Genomic DNA, 16,449 nt, shown 5'->3' with positions numbered 1-16,449 from the left:
GGATCGGGCCAAACGATGACTGTTCGTGGTGGGGGTTGTAGCATCTCCCTTCAAGGTTTCAAAAATAAAAGGCAGCGGCTTACACTGACCTGTGCCTCCCATTCCTTTCCCCAGCGACGATTGGAGGACCAGGCAAGACAGATTCAATGACCCTTACAGCCCGATGCCTCTGGGCGGAAGGAAGCTCTTTGTCCTTGGTGGTGGGTGTCACTCGGGTGGGTTTCTTTTGCTAGGGAACAGGCTGAGGAAGATGGGAGGTTTCGGTTTCCATGGATACTGGGCTAGCTTGGATTTGCATAATGTATTTCAAAGAACAGACAATCTGGGAACAATGTGGACCCAGGAGGAACATACCAGCACATGGGAACGAGCTGGAGGGTCTGGGTAGCCGGGCTCCATTTCAGCCCTCCTCCAGGGACAGTCTGGGCTCCAACCCTCTTCCTTTGGAGAGGGGGCAACGTGGAGCCCTGAGGACCAAGGAAGGCGTTCCCCACAGGACACGGCACACATTTGGGGCTCAACAAATGCTGGGGCTCTTGCCTCCCCCTTTATGTCAGCGATGGGCTAGAGGGGTCCTTGATGAACTCTATTACCCTGTGAAAGTTCCTTGTTTACTTACAAAGCATTCCACATGTGCCCTCTCATTTTAATCTCCTCTGCCACCTAATGACTATGTGAGATAGGCTCAAGAGGCTGGGAGACAAGTCCAAGGTCACATGAGTAATCCATAGCAGAGCCAGACCTCAATCCCAGGTCTGGAGGGACATCCAAAATCCCAAAACATCGAGGTTTTACAGCAATAAATGTGGCGTAATGGTGGCAGTTCCGCTTGTATGGGAAGGGGAGTGTGGGTAAAAAGAAATGGGAACTAGAAATGCTGGAGGTAAGATGGCCAGGAAGTGTTGTGAGGACTGGACCAGCTGAAGGAAGTCAGGAGAGTCATGGTGACCAGGTTTCTGGCTTTCGTGGTGTGTTAGTCGAGACTGGAGGAAGCAGGCGGGTGTAGTGTCCCGTGGGGGAACGTTGTGGTGAAAGAGAAGACCATTAGATACAGCTCTGTAGCTCAGGATCTGGATGGGAGATACAGAGGGAGGAGTTGGCAGGGTTGTCTTGTTGAAGCTACTGGAGCCCGCACTCTCACATGGCAGTTGTCTAGAACAGCCATCTAGACCAACCAGTCGTCCATGAGGTCCAAAAGGTTGGCGACCGCTGATCTAGAATAAAAGGAGCGGGACAGGTCTTGGGGAGCACTGATGCATTTAGAGGTGGGCTGAGATCTCTGGGTTAAAGACTGAAGAAGTAAATAGAGAAGCAGAATCAGAACCAGAGAAGGTGGTGGGAAAGAAAAAAGAAAAAAAACACACCATGTTGAAGGTAGAAGCGAGTGAACAACATTGTCAAAAGACCCAGAAAGTCTGATCAAATGAAGGTGGAAAATAATTCACCTGCTCTGATTTGATTGCAACCCCTGGCATAGCTTCTCCCAATATCAGTGAAGATAAGAGAAGATGAAAAATCACATCAATGAAAAGTGATGGGTGACCAACCTGTTGGCAGAAATTAAGAGGAATGCCCTCTAATTATAAAGCCAGGGAGCTGGACTTTAGCACCCTCCCAGACTTTGCCTCTTTTTTTTTTTTACTGAGAGAAGCTGGGAGGTGATGGCACCTGGGCACCTGAAGAACTGCCCTCAGTTGTACCCATCATCATCACCTCATTGGATCTTGTGTGGGGCTGATGGAATCCATGTGTCTAGTTAGGTATCACTTCCTTTGAGGATGAGCCCATTGGTTAAAAAAACAACATCGGGCATGACAAAATACCACAGAACAAAGGAGAAGAATCATCCAAAGACCCAGTGGGAACTTATATCCCTTTAAAAGGCCATCTGCGCCCAGCCGGTGTGGCTCAGTGGCTGAGTGTTGACCTATGAAGCAGGAAGTCATGGTTCGATTCCTGGTCAGGGCACATGCCTGGGTTGCAGGCTCAATCCCCAGTGGCAGCCAATCAATGATTCTCTCTCATCATTGATGTTTCTATTTCTCTCTCATTCTTTCTCTCCCTCTCTGAAATCAACTATATATATGAAATTGACTAGAATAAGCAGTCATAAATCAAAATTCCTCACTGTTTAGTTTTGAAATTAGACAAAGTGATTTTAATTTCATTTGGGATAACAAAGAGGGTTAAACTAAAAATTTTCTTTGCATGTGTGTGGGGGCTGGGGGGGCATGATCATATCCCTCAGTTTGCAATTTGAGGAAATATTTAGATATATGGGGCAATTTATGTTCATCACAGAATTATTTAGAAGAGGTAATAGTTGGAAATAATCTAATATACAAGAGAAGGGTAACAGTAAATACATTATTCCATATGCAGTCATACTATGAAGCCACTAAATAAATAAAGAATATTTAAAGACATGAAATGCTTGACAAAAGCCAAATTAAGGAAACAAAGTATAATCAGAGCGATTCCAATTTTATAAATCTACTGTATTTTAGAAACAAATACCGGTATTGTTAACCATAGCTATCTTTGGATGAGGTGGTTACACTGTGACTTTTGTTTGTTTTTCTTCCTCCTCCTTTGTTTTCTAAAGAAAGAAAGCATTATACTTAAAAAGGTAACATTAGGAGAAGGAGTGTTGGATGTGGCTATTAAGCGGTTACTGGTGCCCTTGCTGCAGGGTTCTGTTTTCAGAACTGAGATTAGGAGGGGGAAGCCTGGTCAGAGACCTGCGAGAGAGGGAGTCACCGCTGGGCTGGGTCCCCAGGGAGAGGACGGGTGACGACATGGGGACAAAGGGAAACATTTGCATTGACTGATTATGAATCCTAGAGTTTTTTCAGCAGGATGCTAGCGGCAGAGTGTCCGAAAAGAAAGTGGTGAAGCTCTGGGACAGAGGGGCTGGGAGAGGGAGCCAGACCCCGCTCGGAGAAGCCCCCAGGGTGGTGCGTGCCTGGGAACTGGGACGAGGTCCAGATCTGCAGGTGGAGGTGTCTGCGGAGCTGGTCCAGAGGCCTCATTAAGGTTTGCTACTATTGGCCCTGCTGCTGGCATGATGTCACCATCATCCAATCTGAAGTCGGTTGCTCCTCCCAGATTAGGAGTTAATTAGGAGTTAACTCTTTCTGAGCCTTAGGAACTAGCAAAAACAGTGCCCCTCATCTTTTTTTACTCTGCTTTCCAGGATAGGGAAGTGAGGAGGGGGCGATGGAAATAAACCGAATTAGAGAAAACAATGCCAGGTTTGGATAATAGGTATAGATAGAATTTTTATGGTATAAAAGTAATGCATGTTCATTCAGAAAATTGTAAAAAGAATCACACCACCCAAACTTAATACTATTAAGCTTTTTGATGCAGTTTCTTTCTATATTTTTAAACTAAAAAGTATGAGATTTTAATGGAAATTAACTCACTATATTTTTGCAGCCTTTTTAAAAATTCATTTGCTGTGAATTTGTAATTAAATAAATAATGAATCTTCAAATGCATAGCATTTGACTGCAAAACTTTTCAACTAAATGGCCACTTCATAAGTACATCATTTCCCAGGATATGCACCTATACTAGCATTTTACTAGCTATAAGGAATGGTATTGTATGAATATATTATAATTTATTTTCAAAGTGCCCAGGTCACTGCTGCAATGAACACTATTGAACATACATTGTATCGTAGGACTCTTGACCAATTCATTCCTGAGGATAAATTCTTAGAAGCAAAATTCCTGTGGCAAAGATTAAAATACATGTTGCCCAATTGCTGTCCAGAAACGTTGTAGACAGTCCATGAGAGTGTCCAGCTCTACACAGCCTAAGCAAACTTGGGTGCTTTTAATCTTTTACGTATTTGATGATCTAGTACAAAATGATAGCTCATTAATCTTTTCCCCCCATCTCCTCATTACTAGTGATGTTGACCACGATTTTATGTATGCAGTGCCTCATATATCCTTTATGAATTATCTGTCTTCTCTGCCCATTTTTATATCAGGAAGTTTATTGTTTTCTAATCCATTAGCAAGATCTTTAATTTCAACCTGACAGCACTTTCCTGAATCTTTTTTCATAAATACATAGTGGATATACAGGGTTTTTCAATCATACTGTTTTTGTCAGGTGTTTCTTTCAGTGCTCCATTATTTTTGTGCTGCACCTGGTCAGCTTTCCTACTTTTTCTGTGTGGAATAGTTCATGTAGTATGCTCCTGGGAGCTCTAAAGAACCAGAACCATTATTGGAAGTAATTCTTTGACTTTTTTAAAAATATATTTTATTGATTTTTTACAGAGAGGAAGAGAGAGGGATAGAGAGTTAGAAACATCGATGAGAGTGAAAAACACCGATCAGCTGCCTCCTACACACCCCTCACTGGGGATGTATTTACCTGCAACCAAGGCACATGCCTTTGACCGGAATCCAACCTGGGACCTTTCAGTCCGCAGGCCGACGCTCTATCCACTGAGCCAAACCAGTGAGGACCTTTGACCACTTTTAAAATATCTTACATATGCCCTGGCCGGTGTGCTCAGTGGTTAGAGCATCACCCGTGCACCCAAGGGTCCCAGGTTCTATTCCCGGTCAAGGGCATGAACCTGCATCCCAGGTACCATTCCCAGCCCTGGTCAGGGCACATGTGGGAGGCAACCAAGACATATCGATGTTTCTCTCTCTCTCATCCTCCCTCCCTCCCTCCCTCTCTTTAAAAAAAAAAAAGTAATGGAAAAATATCCTTGGATGAGGATTAACAAAAACGAAATAAATAAAAAATAAAATATCTTACATAATTACTAGTCAATTCAATCAGTCTTTTCTTTATTAAATTTTATTTTTTTTAAATATATTTTATTGATTTTTTTTTTTTTTTACAGAGAGGAAGGGAGAGGGATAGAGAGTTAGAAACATCGATGAGAGAGAAACATCGATCAGCTGCCTCTTGCACACCCCCTACTGGGGATGTGCCCGCAACCAAGGTACATGCCCTTGACCGGAATCAAACCTGGAACCCTTGAGTCCGCAGGCTGACGCTCTATCCACTGAGCCAAACCAGTTTCGGCTCTTTATTAAATTTTAAATTTTTAATTATTCTTAGTTAAAATAATTAAAGTTTTAATTAAAACTTTATTTAAAATTTTTACTAAAATGTTTAAATTAGTAATATACACTTGGGTACAAACACAAAGTTCAAAAGGAAGACAGTACAAGGTTAGTTTTCTCTCCTCTCTGCCCCAGTCATCTACCTTCTCTTCCCATAAGGAACCACTCTTACTGGTTTGTTATGGATCTTTCCAGAGATATACTGAAAATAAGCACATTCTTTCTCTTTTTAAAACCACAAAATTATCAGAGACTATAAATATTTTATCTTGCTTTTTTAAAATGATACGTTTTGAAGATTGTCTTATTTAATACATACACAGTTACCTCATTCATGTTAAGAGCTGTGTATTGTCCCATTGTATGGAACTTATAATTTACTTAGCCACCTCATTTGTGAGAAAAATTAAGGTTATTTCTAATATTTACTACTAGAGGCCCTGTGTCCCTCAGCCCAGCCTGCACCCTCTCCAATCTGGGACCCCTTGGGAGATCGGGCCTAAACCAGCACTTGGACAGCCTTCTCACAATCCGGGACTGGGGCTCCCAACAGCTCGCCTGCCTGCCTGCCTGCCTGCCTGATTGCCCCTAACCACTTCTGCCTGCCAGCCTGATCACCCCCTAACCACTCCCCTGCCAGCCTGATTGATGTTTAACTGCTCCCCTGCTGGCCCGATTGCCCCAACTGCCCTCCCTTGCAGGCCTGGTCACCCCTAACTGCCCTCCCCTGCCAGCCCGGTCACCCCTAACTGCCCTCCTCTGCCAGCCTGGTCACCCCAAATGCCCTCCTCTGCCAGCCCGGTCACCCCAAATGCCCTCCTCTGCCAGCCCGGTCACCCCTAACTGCCCTCCTCTGCCGGCCTGATCACCCACAACTACTCTCCCCTGCCAGCCATCTTGTGGTGGCCATCTTTGACCACATGGAGGCAGCCATCTTGTGCAAGGGTGTGAGGGTCAATTTGCATATTACCTCTTTATTATATAGGATTATAAATAATGCTGCAATAACTATCCTTACACATATAACTATCAAATTTGTGAGCTGTTTTTTTAATTAAGCAAGCTTAGTGCACTTGTAATAATTATCATGACAAATAAGCTTGGACTTAATTATGTCTTCAATTTATATTATGAGTTCTGTTTTTATTCTGAATTTTAACTACTTTACTATGTATCTGTTTGTGAGCGTGCATGTGTTGCTTCTGATAATCTGGAAGATTTTTATTTCCAGTCTGTTGGTTATCCTCATAACATAAACTTTAAGCTGTTTTTTATTTATTGAAGTCAGAAAAATGAAGCTTGTATAACTTCTGCTGTTTGTGTTGTTGATGCTTCCTTGGGGTTTTGTATATAACCGTTTTTTAAGGTGGTCTGTGCTTCATGTAGTGGTTTAAAAACGTGTTCACAAATTCTTTGTTGCTCCTCTTTTGAAGAAAGGGATCTAATTCCTCTCTCCCTAAGTGCGGATTGGTCTCAGCAACTCAATTCTGAGGAATAGAATGAAGCAGAAGTGATGGTATGAAACTTTCTAAAGTAAGTCACGTAAAGGGACTGCAGCTTCCATTGTAGCTGCTCTTTCCCTTTGAGTCACTAACTTTGCTGTATCTCGAAAACATTTTTGGAAGCAGATCCTCCAGCCCCAGTCAAACCTTCAGATGACCACAGCCCTGTGAGAAACCCAGAGCCACTGCTGGGTACTGACCATCAGAAACTGTCAGATAGTAAATGTTTGCCATTTTAAGTTTTGAAGTAATGTTTTTACAACAATAGATGACAAATACATTCTATGTTGCCTCTTGAGTTTCATTGTATCTGACACAATATTGCTGCTCTCATTATTTTTGTATCCGTTTGCTACTATATATTGGTCCATCCTTTTAGTTTTAACTTTCTGTGTCATTTTTTAAATGCCTGTAGTAAAATAGATGAGATTTTTCAAACATTGTTTGTCATAGAAAAATCTAAAATTTACTTTTACTGTCACTCTGTTTTTAATATATTTTTATTGATTTAGAGAGAGGAAGGGAGAGGGATAGAGAGATAGAAACATTGATGAGAGAGAAATATAATTGACTAGAGGCCCAGTGCACAAAATTTGTGCACAGGGGTGGGAGGGTGGGGGGGTGTTGTCCCTCAGCCCAGCCTGCAGTGTCTCCAATCTGGGACCCCTCAAGGGACCTTCATTTTTTCCTCCAGGAGTGTGGTGGAAAAAACCCTAGATCACCTTGGATTCTTATAACCCAAGTTACCAAGAACATTGCAAGTGGCGGCCTACAGGGAGCTTAGCCAATGAGTTGTCAGAAAAGGTATTTACTCTCAAACTCGTTTGGCTCAGTGGATAGACCGTGGGCCTGCAGACTGAAGGGTCCCAGGTTTGATTCCTGTTAAGGGCATGTACCTTGGTTGGAGGCACATCCCCAGTGGGGAGTGTGCAGGAGGCAGCTGATTGATGTTTCTCTCTAATTGATATTTCCAACTGTCTATCCCTCTCCCCTCTTCTCTGTAAAAAAAAAATCAATGAAATATTTTTTAAAAAAGGTGTATCCTCTGCAGCTCATGCAGCCCCTGGGTTGTGTCCACTGGGCTAGGGGCGTGTCCCTGCCACCCAGTGGTGGCTGCCGGGGTCTCCGCACACCCCAGAGGCCAGCAGCCAGCCCCCGGTCTTGGGCGCCTGGCTGGGGGTGTGGCCCCAAACCGCCGCTTCATGTGCGAGCCTTTGCAAGCCGCTGGGGGCCGGGTGGCTTGGCGCCTGCACCCATAGGCTTTAAGTGGCCAGGGGGCGTACTGGGACCCCTGCCGCTCAGGACCTAAGCGCGGGCCTACAGGCTAGGAGCGGCCTGGGTCCGGAGGATGTTTCCAGGACCCAGGCCACTCAGCGCCTGCATATGCAAATTAACCACCATCTTGTTCACTCTGATTAGCTGTGGGCGTAGCGAAGGTACGGTCAATTTGCATGTTTCTCTTTTATTAGGTAGGATTACCTCCTGCAAGCCCCCTACTGGGGATTGAGCCCACAACCCAGGCATGTGCCCTGGTTGGGAATCAAACCCTGACCTCCTGGTTCATTGGCCATCGCTCAACCACCATGTCATTGCCATGGTGACAATGCGGCGTTCTGCACCACCCCAGCTGCTCCCGGCCTCTGGGCAGCGTGGAAAGGCGGAAAGGCAGCTCTGGCCAGAGTGAAGGTGGTGCCAGCAGCCAGGGGAAGGAAGGCCCATTCTTACACGAATCTTCCTGCATCGGGCCTCTAGTAAATAAATAAAAGGTATAATAATTGAAAAGGAAAAAATATAAGTATCATTATTTGCAGATGTTATGATTATGTGTGTAAATAAATCAAAACAATCTACATATAGTTATTAATAAATAAGTCTAGCAAGAAACTAGAATATAAAAATCGACAAAAGATCTTTTCAATAAAACATTTTTCAATAATATTAAGTATTTAGGAATAAATATAACAATATTTACAGGATTCTACACAAAATTATCAAACATTTTTTTAAAATTTAAAGAAGGCTTAAAACATGAGATTATAATTTTCATGGATTATAATTTTCAATATGGCTAAAATGTTCTTTCCTAATTGGTCTATAGCTGCAACACAATCCCAGTTAAAACTCCACATGGCCCTGCGCCTGCGTTGGAGAAGCCGGTCGTGGGTCTGAGACAGGCACTCTGGGACTGGACTGGCCTTCAGGAGCCTGCGGAGGTCAGTGTGGAATGCAGGTGTCACCTCGGAAGGCCGCCACACACTGGGCCTTCCCTGGCCACCCCCTTGGGGGGGGGGGACCCCACTCTAGCCCTGCTGGGCCTCCCTGGCCCCCTCCCAGGGGCCTGGCTCTGCAGGCAGGGGGTTCTGTCGCCCACCTGCTCCTGGTCGCCTTGGCATTTCTGTGTTCACACAACCCGACTGAGACTCAGAGGGCTGCGGCCTTCCTGATGTTCCTCAGTCCTTCCTGCCAATTGTCTAGCTCTTAGCCTCCGGGGATCTCCGGGAGGCCAGGGTCCCCTACCCTAACTATAATGAAGAGATCGATGAACTTGACTACATTCAGACTAAGAATGTAGTCTGTTCATCAAAAGAAATCAAGGAACTGATGATACAGGCCACAGATGAAGTGAAAACATTTGCAATACATATAATCTAACAAAAGACTTGGATTCAGAATATATGAAGAAGCAAAGACAGATTCTGGTATAGTTTTATGTCTAGATCCCAGGACAAAACGAAGAGAGAAAATAAACATTTTTATTTACTATAGATATTATTTCCCAGTTCAGAGAACCAAAAGCCTGGGTGAGACGATTAGGAGAGAGAGAGCGGAGCGCCCCGGTTAGGCACACGGGGAGTGTTGCTTCTGTGCTTGTGTGGCTCCTCTGCCTTTTGTGGCTTTGCCCCATCAGGAACACGCTGCGGCTGGTGCGGCTGCTCACCTCTCTCCAGCGTGGTGCACTGCTCTCTGCTTGTAGGAAAGTATCTGGAAGCTGGAATTACGAACAACTTAATCTCCTAATTTTGTAAAACCACTTTTTTTAAAATATATTTTTATTGATTTCAGAGAGGAGGGGAGAGGAGGAGAGAGATAGAAACACCAATGATGAGAGAATCATTGATCAGCTGTCTTCTGCAGGCCCCACACTGGGGATCGAGCCCGAAACCCAGGCATGTGCCCTTGACCAGAATCGAACCTGAGACCCTTCAGGCCGCAGGCTGACTCTCTATCCACTGAGCCAAACCAGCGAGGGCGTAAATCCACATTTTAAAAACTTGCTACAATGAACATGGATTGCTTTAAAAATTAGAAAACAAAACTCTAAGCCTTATAATAAAAATCTGCAAAACAACTGAGTGGCTGAGCAATGATGTAGAATGAGAACTACAGCAAACCCCTCCCTTGTTGGAAATCTTTTCCACTTTGTACTTCAGCATCTAAACTTTCACCCTATCCTTCCTATGGTTTAAGAATTCCACTTTCCCTTTAAAAATGTTAGACTCATGTTCCGCTCTCTTATTAAGCTGTTCTTAATCATTCTCTTTATCATGTGCTTTGGGAAACACAGGATAAGAACAACTGTCTCCTGAGTCAGAGGAAAGCCCCCCAGAAGAGGTGACAAGTATGCTGGGACTTAAAAAATGAGTAGGAGCTGGCCAGACAGAGGTGGTGAGATGTCAGCCCAGCCATGAGGAAGGACAGTGTATTCAAAGGTGGATGGCTGGACATGGGGTGGCTTCTTTGAGGAGCCAACTATATTTTGTTGCAGCTCAAACAGGAGTTCAGTGTGTAGGGTGGGCCTGTGTGTGTGTGTGTGTGTGTGTGTGTGTGGCAGGGGTGGGGCACAGGAGTGGAGGCCTCCGGGACACACAGAGAGGCTTGGACAGTGTCCTATAGGTGCTAGGGAGCCATTGAAGGGTTTAAAGGAGGATCAAGGTATAATTAGGAACAGGTTCCCCTTCTTTTATCTTCCCCAGCTCCCAGCCCAGTGACGTTATTCTCTGAACCGCGTCCAGCACGGCCAGGGGTGAACCTGAGGAGGGGCGGTGAAGGATTCAAGAAGACAGACAAGAGAATACAGTTGGGGCCAGGTAGGAGCACTGTGCCTGGATGAGGAAACAGTGACAGCCTGTAAGCCGAAGCTTTATTTTATAGTCAGATCACACACAGCAAAACAAGGGCAAGATGTTTACAATGTTCTTTCGAGTTTCAAATCTATTTCGTTACTCAAGCCTTGATTTGGCAGCACTTGCTGCACCTCCCACAGCCCATTAGCTACCTAGGCACCAGGGAGGACTATAAGGTCAAGCTAAATTGTGCTAGGAGGGCTCTGCCCTCCAAGCTGGGACTTGTATGTCGCTCTGCCACAGGTCAGTCCGAGGCTTGACCCTATCGCCGCTCCCTACAATTCTCTGTATGAGGAAAAGGTGCCAATATTTGTCCTGAATTTCACAGCTGTGATGCTCATTACTTAAAGAACTGCAGCCACTTGTGGTCCTTGCAGGGCCTGCTCAGTCCCTGCTCGTCCCTGGGGAGCTGAAGGCATCATTAGAGTTCTCAGAACCTCAGGGACCAGGATGATGTCATGCTCAATGTGATCTGAGTCCCCTTCCCCCAGGAACGGTATTCACTGTGCCTGTTACCTGTAAGCCTCTCCCCAGGCAGAGATCATTCTCACAAGGCTGGTGAGCTGAGCTGCATGCAGGTGGAGATAGGGGCCAGAGATGGCTTGTGTTGCTTTCTGAACCTCAAGCATGAGGCTGACAGTGGCTTCCATTTTTTCCATTTCTAGATCAGCTCTGTGAGGGAAAGGGTAGAGCAACACCAGACCTCTGAGATGGGTACTCTTTCCTTTTGGCCCATTGGAATGCACCCTCTTTTCCTGTAGAGCCTTCCTCGGAGTCCATGAAGGCAGACCTTAAATTATAATAGATTGAGTTCTAACAGCCCATCTTGGGGATAGGAGCTCAAAACTTGAAACCCAACCAGTAAAGTAATAACAGTGTTTCTATTGCCTCAGAATGAATCCATTTGCTGCCTGTCCCCAAAAGTTCTCTTCTTTGTTTCCTACTCCTTGGGGTGTTTCTGGTACCCTCTGGGCTCACAGTCTGCTGAACTGATCCCCAACACCTGCACATGTATTTCTGTTGAAATGCACACCCAGCCCAAGGAAAGAAGGGACCAGACAGAGGCCGTGCACTGTCTTCCTTTTCTTCTCTCTGGACTCACTTAAGAGTCACAGCGATGCCCCAGGAAGGGCCCTTGGATATGATGCAGCTAAACGCTCATCTTACAGGCTGGGAGCTTAAATTCTCTCTTCCTTTCTTCATCCCAGAGAACACCTAGGACCACCCGGCATGAAGTTCTGTGTCCAAATTCTTTTGCAGAAAGGGGTTTGCAAGGCCAATTCATTCCCTGTCATTTATTTGTTCATGGCTCTTTCTTTCTTTCTTTCTTTCTTTCTTTCTTTCTTTCTTTCTTTCTTTCTTTTTTATTTACTAGAGGCCTAGTGCACGAAATTCATGCACGGGGGGGGGGGGGGGTGGGCGGTTATGTCCCTCAGCCCAGCCTGCACCCTCTCCAATCTGGGACTCCTCAGGAGCAGTCAGACATCCCTCTCACAATCCAGGACTGCTGGCTCCCAACCACTCGCCTGCCTGCCTTCCTGATTGCCCCTAACCGCTTCTGCCTGCCAGCCTGATCACCCCCTAACCACTCCCCTGCCAGCCTGATCGATGCCTAACTGCTCCCCTGCCGGCCAGATTGCCCCTAACTGTCTTTTTCTGCAGGCCTGGTCACCCCTAACTGCCCTCCCCTACAGGGCTGGTCCCCCCCCAACTGCCCTCCCCTGCTGGCCATCTTGTGGTGGCCATCTTGTGTCCACATGGGGGCGGCCATCTTTGACCACATGGGAGCGGCCATCTTGTGTGTTTGAGTAACAGTCAATTTGCATATTACCTCTTTATTAGATAGGCTTTTTTTATTGTCTAAAGTTTTACATATGTTTCCTGTTCATGGCTTTTTCATACCTGCCTTAATTCCACAATTTTTGAGACTCAGCCTGATGTTAACATTCTTGCAAAAGATAACAAGCTAAGTCCTTGCTCTCAAGAAACTCATAGTCCAAGGGAGAAATAGATAATTAAAATATATTGTGAGCATTTAGTGTCAACAGTCTGTCTGAGGCCAGAGAGGAGAAGTGGGATGGGAAGGCAGTTGTCCCATAGGAAGAGGGAAGGATGAACAGGAGAAGGCTGGGGCTGGAAGGAGAGTGGGGTCACACCTGCACTGTCAGGATTGTGAACTCCTCAAAGGCTTTTGAATTCATGAGTTTTGTTTCCATAACATCAACATACATAGAGTATTTCGTTCTGGGACCAGCACAGCATAGAACCAGAAAAGCTGGATTTATCATTGAGCTCCTGTAGGTAGAAATGTGACCTTGGCCAAGTCAGTTAACCTCCCTGAGACTCAGTTTCTTCATGTGCAAAATGGCAATAGTCATTCCCAACATATAGGTTTCTGCAAACCTCAGCTTGTAACTGAAACTGAGGTTCAGCTGCCTGTCACCACAAAAGCCAAACTCCTGAGATAGGTACTGGTGAAAAAGGAAAAAGGTTTATTCAAGTGTCGGCCACCTAAGAAGATGGGAGACTCTTGCTATAAGCCCATCTGAACATCTCAGAGCAGGCAGAGGATTTTATAAGGAGGGAGAGGGAAAGCAGAATAGAGAGATCATGATAGGGGTTGAAAAGTTCTCTAAATGCAGACCAGCACAGTCCATTCTGATAAGGATCTCAAAACTGGTCAAGTGATAGTCTGGTATGCATCATCCTGGTTTTTATCATCTGATATGGTTTTCCTGGTTATACAGTTGAAGGTTAGCAAATCTCCTGGAACTGTGATGACTGAAGGTCAGAGTCTGCATCTTCTGAAGTTAATTCCTAGGAATGTTATACAAACACTAGAGGCCCGGTGCATGAAATTTGTTCATGGATAGGGTTCCTAGGCCTGGCCAGTGATCAGGGCCAATTGGGGCCTTCCTTCATTCTGCCCCACCCCCTGGTGGTCAGTGCATGTCCTAGCGAACAGTCAACTCCCAGTTGGTTCAACTCCCGAGGGGACAATTTGCATATTAGCCTTTTATTATATAGGATGCTGTTTATCTACAAGCTACATATTAGCCAGAGTCAGCATTTACAGAAACAATGTCAAAAGAATGATGGGGTGGGTTACAATCCCCCACTGTTACAAGCTGACCTCCCTCTTTCCCAACCTATAAGAGAAGTTTAACACCAGGAGCAGGGCTGGGATTAATGGGGGTATTTCTCTGAGGAGCATTATTAGGGTGCTGTGGGTCCCACCTCCCCCCCCCCCCCGCAATTCCCCAGCTCCCCATATGCACTTCTACGACCACAGGAGAATCAAGAGCATGCCTTTCACTTACCCCAGCACTAAGGAAACGAACTTCACCAGGACAACCTGGAATACCTCCTACGTGATCTCTGAATCTTGGAAGTCACAGTGGGCTGGCGTCTTATTAGTGCTTGAAGAATCACGCTGAGAGGATTACCTGTTCTGATGACAGAATAGAGAGAGGCTGCTGCCTCGGGGACAGCCTGAGCCACAGACTTTGTTGGAACAAAGGGGTTGTGTGAATCTCCTGAGGATCAGATGACCTCGTGATGACCTGCCTGGAGTTGTCTTAACTTCTGTCCAAAGGAGCCACCTGGGAGGGAGAGGGACCCCAACAAAAGTAAGCTGGCATGTACCCTCCACTCCTGCCCCAAGAGGGCTAGAGCCAAAGCAATCCCTTAGAAAGGCACCCACCCACCCACCACCAGGGAGCTGCAAGTAAGAGGAGCCAGAAATGGGGCGTGACTGGCTCTCTAAGGAACCCTCCAAAGTGCTGCTCGGGAAAGTCAGCTCTGAACACCTGCGGCCCCGAGAGCAGCAATTCACCATCAGGGCCGAGGCAGCCTCAGAAGACCCTACTTTCCCCACTCCCCACCCCACCCCTTCATCCCCATTGCGGCAGGAGGGGAAGAAAGCAAGGCAGAGGGGTGGGGAAGGAGCTGACCCTAGCCCCAAACACCCCTAGTGGGAGGAGGGGAGAAAATGGGAAGTTCTAACAAAGTTGGACATTTTGATGGGATGTACTAATTCCTGATGAGGCTGCTTTGGGAATTAAGAGTGTAAGCAGGAAATCATGGGCTTTGCCAGGATTTTCATCCAGGAACAATTTGTTGCCTCTCACAGGTCTTGCTTGTTTAACTTCATGATGATTTTACTATTATACAGTTCACTGAATACGCCACTCAGTACACTCAGAGCCTTACACAGCTGATCTCGGCCTGACATGCTCTTCCGGCCCCTGCCCTCCTAGGGAAACCCTGTTCCCTCATCTGAGAAAGAGGTGCTTTTTTTTTTATTCCAGGAGGGCAAGGCCCCAGCTTTGGTGGAAGATGCTATTCTTATATAATTTTTTCTACCATTCCCCCACCGTAGCTGTTTTTTTAAATTAACTTTATTGAGATACAATTTACCAACAATAAACTCATGTTAAGTTCAATGAGTTTTGACAAACATATAAGCCCATGCCACCACTGCCACAACCAAGATAGGGAACATTTCCGTCACCTCAGTGGTCCCTGTGGCCCTCACCGCTCCAGCCCAGGCAGCCCTGACATGCTTCCTATCCCTGCAGATGTGATCTGTCTTTCCCAGAGCTTCGTATAAATGGAATCATGCATGACAACCCAAGCTTACGCAGGAAAAATCTCTCTAGATAAGAAGAAACCAGTTTCTTATTTTCCTAGAAAATAAGAAAATCCATTTAACCTTGGCCACTCTATCATTGGTTAGAGCGTCCTCCTGAAATGCCACGTTTCAGGTTAGATCTCTGGTCAGGGCACATACAAAAATCAACCAGTGAATGCATAAATAAGTATAACAACAAATCTCTCTCTCTCTCTCTCTCTCTCTCTCTCTCTCTCTCTCTCTCTCTCTCTCTCTTTCACACACACACACACACCAATAAATTTTTTTTTAATTTTTTTACAGAAAATCTATTTAAAGTGTGAGTTGTTTCCTTCTAACAAGCAAACCAATATTCATTCTCTCTGGAAAGTAAACATACTGTAAATAATTTTTTGACTATATATTTCAATTAGTTCAAAAACTCTGCCTCCTCCCTCCTTACCCCTCCTTCAGTTTATGTTTCCATTCTCCTCTGATGTCTTATTTATTTTGCTAGAATTTGAAAGTGTTATTGATGTTATGCTTATGGGTATTTCTAGTTTCCTTTAATCTTGGGATTCAAATTGACTTTTTCACGGGCGAACACATCTTCAGGATTTCTTGGCTTGAATTTGGCCTATTCATTGATCTAACGTGGTTGTGAAGCCGTTGGGCAGAACGAGGCAGATCCTAGCCTACGTGGTACATGAAAGTAACCGTGGCTTTTGTCACTGCGGCAGGATTGTATGTGTTTCTTCCTATTCTGCCCTTCTTTTAAAGCCACCTTTACAGCCCTTTCCGTCTCTACTGTCCCTTTAAACCTAAATTCTGCAGGTGAGAGCAAATCAGCTCTTTTTCCACTGTTCTCTCTGTGCTCCTGAGCGGATCACGGAGGGAGCGTGCCAGGATGACCCAGAGGTGTTCCCAGCTCCCTGGTTCCAGCACCGTCCACACACAAAGCCGCACGCAGCACGCAGCAGACAGAACTCAGTGGCTGGCCAGCCGTGACCTTAGCTGAGGGGGCAGGCGGCTCCCTCATCTCCCAGCACCCAGCCCTTCCGACCTCCCATGTTTACAGCATCCTTTGTGAGTTCCCCTTCTAG

The sequence above is a fragment of the Eptesicus fuscus genome, chromosome 6 (assembly GCF_027574615.1).
Source record: "Eptesicus fuscus isolate TK198812 chromosome 6, DD_ASM_mEF_20220401, whole genome shotgun sequence".
In the NCBI taxonomy this organism is placed as follows: domain Eukaryota; kingdom Metazoa; phylum Chordata; class Mammalia; order Chiroptera; family Vespertilionidae; genus Eptesicus; species Eptesicus fuscus.
The sequence above is the reverse complement of the archived record's forward strand: the minus strand, read 5'-3'. Positions refer to the sequence as shown.